Genomic DNA, 10,511 nt, shown 5'->3' with positions numbered 1-10,511 from the left:
GGCTGGAGCCCGGGCTCTAGGACCCTGTAAGATGGGAGGTGCAGCCCAAGCCTGAACATGGACACGCGATTAAACATCCCCTTAACCCAAGCCCCATGAGCCCGAGTCAGCTGGCCCGGGCCAGCTGTGGTGCCTAATTGCAGTGTAAACATACCCAAATAGGCAAAGATGAGACAACAGGAACTTTGGAGAGGAAAAATAATCCAATTTTCAGAATAGAACCAAGCACATCAAAACACCAGCTCATACAGAGCATAAGCCCTCTTCAGAACTTTCCGTGTCTACAGTGCCTTCCGTCCAAGGCCTTCATAGTGTGAAATATAGCCCTGTGCAGGGGCTCGGCACAAGGTCTATACACCACTGAATCTCCCAAATTAGGACATACATGGGTTTTAAGTGATGCGGCCCTGCAACACCCTCCCATTATATAAATGTCACACCCAGACAGTATGCCTGCTTGATGTTGTGCCCAGGGCAATAATCCCACATGACACCAGGAAAGGAAAGCATGTGGCACTGTTTTACAGGAGCGTGAGTACTGGGTGGGGGGAAGGGGGCGAGGGGGGGAGAATGACCATTTTGGTTAGTTACAGCCATGCGGCCAGGATTGAAACTCTCATCCAGGTTTCTCTTCCTTGTTCTAGATGGAGTCCAGCCAGAAGTGGAGTCAGAGCTGTAAGAAGGGGCAGGGTTCTGCTGAGCCCAAGCTCTGAGTCATCTGTATCCGGTGTTCCACCCCTTCTACAAGGAAGCAGATCAGTGTGTCATTCATACCTTTCACTTCACCTTCCCTGGAGCCACCTGGAGCCCAGCCAGATGAATCAGGCTACTCAACCTGTTCTCCCTTTTGTGTGCCTGTTGCTCACCTCTACGCATGCTCTGGGGCCTTCTCCCAGTACCCTTCTCCCTCCCTGCTCTCAGCTTGTCAGGATGAAGCTTGAGAACTATTTCCATTCCCAGAATACAGAATGCATTGTTTTTGTTGGGTATTTGTCTGACATTGGGAACTGACTTCATAATAAATCACCAATGGCAGTAAGGTACGTAAATGCCCCAGGTCTGGCTCCACTCATCTCACTAGAGTAGCCTCCTGTGGAAGTCCAATGAGTTACACTAGAATAACGGAGATCAGGATCTGGGGCCTGATCCAAAGCCCAGTGGAGTCAGTTGGAGTCATTGATGTCAGTGGACTTTGGATCAGGCCTCAGTCCCCCGATCTTACCCCATTACTCCAGCCATCTAAGCTTTCTCTTTGAATCAGCGCTTTGGTAAATGCCAAGGGAAGACGTGAGACTGTTTTGCTCTCCTAGAGCTATTGTTTCAGGCTGCCTATAGACTCGAGCTTGGTTACATTTGGGTTGTGTCTTCAGGGTTCCCTTTGCAACCGTAAGGGCCAGACACTTTTTTTAAAAATGAAGACTAGGATTCAGGAGCACAATTGTGCATAAGAGGTGGATATCCATGGCAAACTCCACAGCTGTGGGATACATGAGGGCCAGTGTTATGACCCTTTGTGCCACCCAAAATCATTTATCCCCTCTAATGTATCTCTACAGATCTGTTCATGAACTGAGAGAAGCAGCGTGACAAGTCTGTTTGCCCTCTTTTCCAATGCTCGCCACCTCCCCTAATTACTGGCTGGTGACTTCTAGCACAATCAAACGTCTCTGTTCGGTGAACAACACAACCATGCTTTTCTCCAGGGTTTATGGTCATTTGTTTTTCCTTCTTCCTGGCACAAGTTCCTCAGAGCACTGAGCACGATGTTATCTTTGGTTTCTGTCTTGCAGTTGTTCTGTGTTGGCCAACATGTGGTTTCATGTTTTTATCACAAGATATGGAACTGACAGTCTCCTCCTGACCTGCCCTACATGTCAGATGCAACTCTGACAGGTACAGATGCCTCTTAGAGCTAATTTAGAGCAGCAGGTAAAGATCAATATGAATCTGATTCAAAACAGGGCAGGCACTGCCTAGCCCGCCTGCCCTATGGAATCTCCTCTGAAATGGGATCTCAGAGAACATTATGTAGGACACCTGCTGTAAGATGGACCAGGAATGAGATAACTTGAATCAATACTGAAGGATGTAGTGTTCTAAACAGTCTAAAGTACTGGCACTAGGCCTTTAAGAATTGACTTAGTATGTAAACTGTCCATCAAGAACATAACTTCCTGTTATCTAGTAAGATCTGCCAAGATCCCTAATCACTGAACAGAATGGAATTAAATACACAACTCCTTGTATTGTAAGAAAGTGTGTGATCTCTGCTGCTTTTTATGATATGCCAAAGCATGACTCTTAAGTGTGGCCACTTCCTGGGTGGAACGTGGCTGCCAGGTAACATTGCACAGTAGCATCACCCAACAGTTTAGGACAGGAAGTAAGGAAGAGCAGCATCTCCAATTGGAACTGCAAGGAGGATTGAGAGAGGCAGAATGTAATTACCTAAATTGGAATTTGGTCAGGAACTTGGACCCTGTGTTTTCCGAGCCAGAGGTCCTGAACTCTCTTGCAGTCAACCTGCAGTCCTGCGCAGTGAAAGTAAGTGGGTTAGTCGATAACTGCGGAATCATTTAAATTGCCTTGCTCCTGCCTATGCTATTCGTGTGGGGTAGATAATAAACAAGGACTTTGTTCCCAGGGACTGTCATCCTGATGCCTTACTCCAGCACCACTAAACCGACATACTAAAATGCTTGCCCTTTGCCTGTTGTTCATAAGAGCCCAAATATGTCCCTAGAGCTGCCCATGAAATGCCACCTTGCTGGAGAGGCATAACTGTCTCTGAGCTATGAGGGACAAACGGGGTGGCACTCAGTCGGATGAGTTAGTGTGTGATGAACGTGATTTCATTATAGAGGAGAAGGGAGCTAGAGAACCAGAAATCTCTCTGCTGTACTCAGGTTGCAGAGGGTGGGTGGGTGGCCTCACTCAGTGCTTTTCCCAGGGGAGGATAGTCCCTCTCCTCCTACAAAGGCCCTTTCTCCTCTCTAAATAACCATACAACTTGTTACAAGAGCTTGATCTTTCCTGAAAATACCGTCTCCAAAAGGGCTTTCTTCCTTGCATATTGCTCAAGTCAAACACTCGCTCCCTGTACCCCCAGTTCTTGTCCTGCTTCTTGTCCTCTCCCAACAGAACAGAATCCATGGGCTGATGTTCCAGCTCTCTGTCACCACTGCCCACGGTATCATAGACGGAGGGTTAGAGTGACCTGCTTCTGGCACCTGAACCTGAAATCATTCCCCTCTCATCCGTGGCCAGTGCCGATGGCAGAGTTTCAACAGTGGTTGCTGAGTCATGACATTCTCTTCGCCCTGCTCGGTATCTGCCTTGGCATGGGCCAGGCTTATCATGTCATCCTCAGCTTTTACACTTCACCTGGGAAGGCCCCATTTTCTGCCTGTTAGTTTGTTCTCATGGGCAGGAATGCAGCCGTTCTCATCTGGCGAGTTACCTGCACTTGATGGTAAAGATTTCAAGGTTTGTGGCATCTGAGATGGAGCAATTCTTCCCAAGTGACCCACCTTTTATACTGATAACCCCACCTGCAGGGAATGTCTCACAACTGCATCCTGGATCAGTGGCAACCTTCAACCTTGGCTACATTTTGGGGGTAAATTCCCACCCATCCTGCATCTTTTATTATTTTACATAGTGCCACAAGTATGCATGGCACTTTACAGGGGAATAGAAAGACAAAGTATCTGTCCCAAGGGACTACAATCTAAGGGATCAGCAGCTGGGGAGGCAGGACATCTGGATCCTATTCTACAGTGCCAATGACTTGATACGTGGTCTCGGAGAAGTCACTTCCATCTTCTGTACAATGGGGTTGATATTTACCCGCCTTTGTGAAAAGCTTTGAGGTCTATGGGTACAAAATGCTATGCAAGTGCAAAGTATTATCACTTGCACAAGAGAAATCTCATTGTGTGTGGCTGAGGGCTGCAGAATCAAGATTAAAAGATGCTTCCTGGAAATTTGTGATGCAACCAGCATCTACCTCTTGCTTTCTATGGGAAATAACATCTATGCAACACCCAGGACTTTTTGTTCACTGCCCCCCGCTCTCAATGTCTGTTTATCATTACTGCAACAAATCCATGGCCAGCTAGGAACTTCCTGGCTGTCACTACAAATTTCACAGCAAGCAGGTATTGAATTTGGTCCCTCCTGTTTCCAAAGCACAGCAGCCTAGCCCTGGAGTCTGGAGGGGAATCACCATTAGCAGTATAGGGCTTTTGATACCTAGCTGGGCAGGTGCAGGTCCACCTGGCATACCACAGTCTTCATGGTGACCTGGCCCTGACAAGCAAAGGGAAAGGAAGTGGTGGGGGGAGGGGCAATGTGAGGAGCAGAGTAGGGCAAACCAAGATGGGGGGGGTCCTATACCAGTGTGGGCCATACCACCACTCGTGTTGGGGTGGAATGATTGTGAAGTGGAAGGGGCCATCCTGACACTATCGATAGGGGGGAAGGGCACCTAGGCCAGGCCAATGAGATTGTGGGGGAACTGGGCCATTCCAATACTGATTTTATTTCTGGTGGGGGGGGGGTCTGGACCAAACCAGTGCTGACTTGGCGTGGGGGGGGAGGAAGATGAGAGACGGTAATTGGCCGGGAACGGGTTATTCCAATGTGGGATGGGTTATGCCCAGGCTACCTTTGGGAGGGACTATACCAATGCTGGTTTAAGGGGAGGGTAACCATACCATTGCCAGTTTGGGGGACATGAGCCGTACCAATGCTGATCGGGGGGTAAGACCGGCCACATCCTGCCGTTTTTTGGGGGGGAAGGCCCGTACCAACGCTGATGGGAAGTGACTGAGTAGGTCATCCCAATGCCGGGACTGGGGGGAGGGCGGGCCGTACCAATGGCGGCTCTGGGGGGGTGGACCATACCAATGCTGACGGGGGAGTGCGCGCGGACCAGGCCATCGCGCGGCGCGGCGCGGCGCGCGGGGGGGTGTCTGGCCGAGGAGGAGCCGTTTCCTGCGGGGGAGCCGGCGGACGAGGCGGGCTCGCTCACGGTCTCCGCGGCTCCAGCCGGCCGGGCTCGTTCGTCATCCCCCCCCTCCGCCGGCAGAGCGGCTGCCGCCGTCGCCGCGCCCCCTCCCTGCCCGGTGTGTGGGAGGTGCCGGGCCCGCTCGGACGGACACAGCCGCGCTCAATGCCCAGGGTGAGGAGCCGGGGTCGGGCCGCGGGGAGGGGGAGCCGGGGGGCGCCTCCAGGTGAGGCGGAGCCCGGGGGGCTGCCCTGGGGGAGGAGGAGCTGGGGGGCGCCCCCAGGTGAGGCGGAGCCGGGGGGGGGCTGCTCTGGGGGAGGCGGGGGCTGCCTTGGGGGAGGAGGAGCTGGGGGGCGCCCCCAGGTGAGGCGGAGCCGGGGGGGGGCTGCCCTGGGGGAGGAGGAGCCGGGGGGGGCTGCTCTGGGGGAGGCGGGGGCTGCCTTGGGGGAGGAGGAGCTGGGGGGCGCCCCCAGGTGAGGCGGAGCCGGGGGTATTGGGGGGCTGGTGTGATGAGGTGATGGGGGGCTGTCTTGGGCTGAGGATTGGGGAGGTCCTTGGGGCCGTGCTTAACCTCCCGCTGTGGGGTGGAAGGAGCCGGGCCCAGGCAGGGGAGGGAAGGGGGGGGGTAAAGGAAGAGCTCTGAGCAGTTGCTGGGCGGGGGGGGGGGTGAGGTGCCTGGGGAGGGCGCGTTGGGGGGATGGGTCGGCGGGAGTAGGATGATGTGGGGGGCAGATGGCACAGGTGTGTCAGTGGGGGTGCGCTGGGCCAGTGTGTGTTCGGGGAGGCTGAGGGTTGCACACCCCCCATGGGCCCTGGAGGGAAGGGGAGGCTGGCCCTGGCAGAGTGGAGGCATGGTGGGGGGTGGGGTGGGGTGGGGTGGGGGGCAGATGTGGGGATTGAGGTGCTGCGAGAAGTGGTTTGTGTCTGAGGTAGGGGGTGGGAGTTGCTGAGTTGTGTTGGTGACTCCTCCCGTGGCTCGTTAGCATGATTAGTCACAAGCTGCATTTTCTCTCCGGGCTTTTTCAGTTGGGGGTGGGAAGAAGGTTGCCTTCTTCCAAAGCTCCTGTGTACATGGAAAGTGAATTGTGAACCCCCTGAATGAACAGCACAGGTTCTGACTCACAACTGCAGTAGTAGTGTTTAAAAAAACAAAACAAAGAAACCCCAACCACGCCGTGACTCAAAGTATAGAAATGTTTGACTTCTGTAAGCCCAACTGATGGAAAGAAATTATCCATTTGATAGATTGAGAGCTTGACAAGAGGTAGGAATATAAATACCTGTGAGAATGCTATGCTGAAATGAATGTCTATGAATGTGCATGTCTTTTAATGAGACATGGCTCTAGTTGCAAATCTTCTGTGTGTGCCTAACAGAAATAGAGGGTCAACGTCATAATTCTTAATTACCTCTAATTGTAAGTGTCAGTTTTCAATTCAGAAAGTGGAATTTATGTTTTCTGTATCAGAACTGTGAACGTAATCTGTCTCTCAGTTCTTGCCTCTGTACTTTGCCCTGTTGTGGAATGTTGCATTGGTTAACTATTGTGAGGCCTCTGGGAGAGGACTTACTAAAGTACAATTCTGGAGACTCTCTTCTAGAGAGAACCAGTATTGTAGACTGTTCATATAAAGGCATTTTTTTTTTATTGGGTTAAAACGAGAGAGTCTGTAGATGAGCAGAATGATTCATTAGGTACTATAGTACTATTTAACATCAGATGATTTCTGCAAACTTTAGGGGTGGCACTTTTTGATTGCTTTTGACGGGGAAGCACGTTGTCAGTTGTAAGCCATGCTAAACTAGTGAATCATCTTTCTTTGTTATGTATAAATGTATTGCCTATGATCAGATTAGTCTGGTACTTTATTCACTTGTTAAAGAGTTGAAGAAAGTGCAGAATGTCTCCATGTAAATATTACTGTTTGAACACTGAAAATGCAGCACCTTAGGGCTTGGAGATTCAGGGTTAAGGTTCCTTTTTTACACGTAGGAACATAGGAGTTGCCATGCTAGGTAAGACCAGAGATCTGTCTAGGCAAATATATCAGACAGCAGTCTAAGGGACCTCATAATAGACAATTTAAAATATTGTAACCATAGAGGAATTTTTTTCTTATCCCCATCAGTTAGTGGATGATTTAAGGTCTGAAGCATGACTTTTTATAAATATCCCAACTTTAATCTTTTTTAATATTCAACATCTAAGCCTATTTTTAAGCATACTAAGCTCTGGTGTCAGTATCATATCTTTTGACAATGAGCTCCATAGGATAATTGTGCTGGGTGTTTAAAAAAAGTTTCCTTTTATCAGTATTAAATTTGTTACCCCCTCAGTTTCATTGGTGTGTCTCTGTGATTTATGAGAGCGTATATCAGTAGGAGTACTGGCTTTTTTGCTCTGATCATTGTTTTGTATACCTCTGTTATGTTCTCTTGTTTCCATCATTTCTACTCTAAACACCCATTCTTTTAGGTCTCACATACAGAAAATCTGGCACTGTCTTGCTCATCTCTTTGAATTTTAACAATTGCCTATTAAAAACTCATTTTTTATTTACTTATAAATTTCAGTGGAGATTGAACATGGCTCAGTAGTATGTGCACCCTGGGCCTTTAACTTTCCACTATACGTTGTCAATTTTCCAGTAGAGACATGGTAAACTCATAGGCCTGGTCTACGCTAAAAAGTTAGGTCAACCCAGCTACGTCGCTCAGGGATGTGGAAAATCCACACCCCTGAGCGATGTGGTTAAGCTGACCTAACCCATGGGTGTAGACAGGGGAGATGGATTACCTACGCCAACAGGAGATCCCCTCCTATCAGTGTAGATAGTGTCTATGCTGAAGTGCTACAACGGTGTTTCAAGTGTAGACAAACTAAAGTGAGATGAATGTGGTACAAGAAATTGAGTTTTTCTACTCTAACTTTATTTACTAAATAATATCTTTACCCTTTTTTGCTTTAATGCTGTGAAAACACCACTATGTTTGCTTCCGGTTTGATGGGTTAGTATTTCTGATTTGAGTTATTTGTCATTTTGAATCTTTAAAAAAAAAAAAAAAATTGGCTTGTGTTGCCAGGGAAGTTAATTTCCTGGTTTTCCACAATATGGCACTTGATGCAAAAAAATTTCACACAATTTATTTTGGAATGGGCTGTTAAAATGGAACACAAATCTCACTTTGATATAAGAAGACTATGTAAAATGTCATAAGGTCATTTACATTTTTTTCTTTACAATTTAAACACAATTCTATATTTTGAACGTAGGAGCTTTTAAGCTCATCACGCTTCATTAGGTGGGCCCATTGTTTGTTTGTTTGTTTGATTATTTTGAAGTTTTCACTTTTAGAAGCCCAGATGGAGTTGCTTGGAAACTGTACTTAAACAATATTCAAATATGGCTCCTCTCTGAGCTGGTTTTAGACATGAGGATTGTTAAAAACATACACAAAATTAAAACAATATTTCCAGTTTCAGAGCTTCTTCGGCGTCTCAGCAAACAGAAACTTCTTTGGCATAAAGCACATACTCAGTAGATTATCTTTGGAAATCCAAATGGAGTATCAGCTCATTTCCCACTGTTGAACTAGGCACAGAGATGTTTTCTCTTTTTTGTGTTATAGTGCCTGTGCTGTTGGTTATATTAGTTGTTTGAGCTCACTCAAATTAGGGAAAGGCAAGTGTTTTCTCCCATCTTCACTGAAGTTTTGATGAAAGATTAGTGCCAGATTGGAAAGAGAGTTGTCTTGTGAAAAACACCTGACTGCTTTTAGACAAGGAGTACTTGTGGCACCTTAGAGACTAACAAATTTATTTGAGCATAAGCTTTTGTGAGCTATAGCTCACTGCTTTTATTCTCTCTTGCTAAATTGACTCCTTAGACAAATCAAATATTCAGTCTTTCTTATCAAACAGAAAATTGAGGTAAGCCTGCCTTGTTTTAGGGCAGAGAACAGAGTGACTTGGCTCAAGCAAAAGGAAACGAATGAGTCATCACCAGAGCTTGTCAGCAAATTGGTAGGGAACTCACAGGGGTGGGTAGTGAGGAACTGTAGAATTTCTTGACTTTTCCCCTCTCCAGGCACATGTCATTACGAACAAGCTTCCTTTAGAGATTACATTTAAGAATTGTTTCCAAGAAACTATAGAACTGGCATTCTGTTCTCTATACAGTCACACAGCATATTTTAGAAAATAATTGTCATTGAATTGAGTTCTTGAAGCTTCAGTGTTGCATGTTGTCCATTGTGTTAAACTTGACTAGATTGGAGAACTCTTAGAATCCTGATAAAATCTTTTGCTTACAAAGCACCTTTTGAATCCATCAGAACCCTCAAGGCACTTCTGAATGTGCCTGTGTGGTATTAGGGAGACAAGGTAGGTGAGTTTCAGAGTAACAGCCGTGTTAGTCTGTATTCGCAAAAAGAAAAGGAGTACTTGTGGCACCTTAGAGACTAACCAATTTATTTGAGCATAAGCTTTTGTGAGCTACAGCTCACTTCATCGGATGCATCGGATAAGGTAGGTGAGGTAATATTTTTTTATTGGACCAAGTTCTGTTTGTGAGAGAGACAAGCTTTCAAGCCAGACAGAGCTCTTCTTACTGGGACCGACATGGCTACAACGACACTGCATGCAAACTGTGCAGTATTAACATTTCTCACTTCCACCACACATGAGGTAGAATGTAGCAGTCCTACACAGGAACAGGAAGTGAAGTGTAATGTAGTTAAGTTAAATTACAAGGGAAGTCTAGTTAGGCCACCATATATATGAGAATTTCAATTTTTCTAGGATACAAGTCTTGTAGCACTTTACCCCCCTACCCCCCAATAAAACAAAACTCCATGTCACATATTGTAAGTATGTAGGTGTAAAACACAAGAATTAAGATTTTTATGAGAGGGAAAGAAAGCAAGTTCAGCAATTCATGACTTAAGTAATCTCATTAAAAGAATATCAAATACAGAATTCAACTAAGAACAAAATGAGTTAACATAAACTGGATTGCAAGGTGCCGTTCTCACAAATACTGAAGGTATCCTTTTAATATAAACTGCAAATTAGCAGGTTTTGCTTTGCATCCTGTGCACTAGCTTATTTTGAAAGGTGATCCAAGTAACCTTTCCCAAAGTATCTGTATCTTGCAATCCTGGGAAGCTGCAGCTGTTGCAATCTGTTTAACTGCCTTGATGTAGCAAGGGAAACACGTGTAAATGTAGGTTTTGGATGGGGTGGTGAAGCCAGGGAGCACATTATGATTGTTGTTACTTGCTTGTCAGAAGGACTGTTTTGCTGATCTTGTGCAGGATAAATACAGAAGTACAAGGATTTTGCACAGTCGAATGACTTAATTTAGGTATCAATCCATAGTAAAGTAGGTAATCTCTAAGTATAAAATCAAACTTAAATGCCATTACTAAAATTCACACATTTAACATTGCCTTCTGTTTGTCAAGTCAGGAATCATATTTGACTGTTTTTGGTTAATCT

At 46.5% G+C, this 10,511-nt stretch overlaps 1 protein-coding gene across 2 annotated transcripts in view; it reads left to right on the top strand.

The window, feature by feature from the left end:
- The first annotated feature begins 5,021 nt into the window (after nucleotides 1–5,021).
- Nucleotides 5,022–10,511, top strand: part of PTP4A2 (protein tyrosine phosphatase 4A2) — a 31,106-nt gene continuing 25,616 nt past the window's right edge. Inside the window, exon 1 of one of the 2 annotated variants that reach the window (XM_074934681.1) lies at nucleotides 5,022–5,185. The gene's annotated coding sequence lies outside the window, so the exon portion shown is untranslated. The remainder of the gene's footprint in view (nucleotides 5,186–10,511) is intronic. The other variant, XM_074934679.1, reaches the window with a different exon arrangement.

This window comes from Natator depressus, chromosome 19, assembly GCF_965152275.1.
Source record: "Natator depressus isolate rNatDep1 chromosome 19, rNatDep2.hap1, whole genome shotgun sequence".
NCBI classification, from domain to species: Eukaryota; Metazoa; Chordata; order Testudines; family Cheloniidae; genus Natator; species Natator depressus.
Note: the sequence above shows the minus strand (reverse complement) of the source record. Positions and strands in the feature narration are given on the sequence as shown.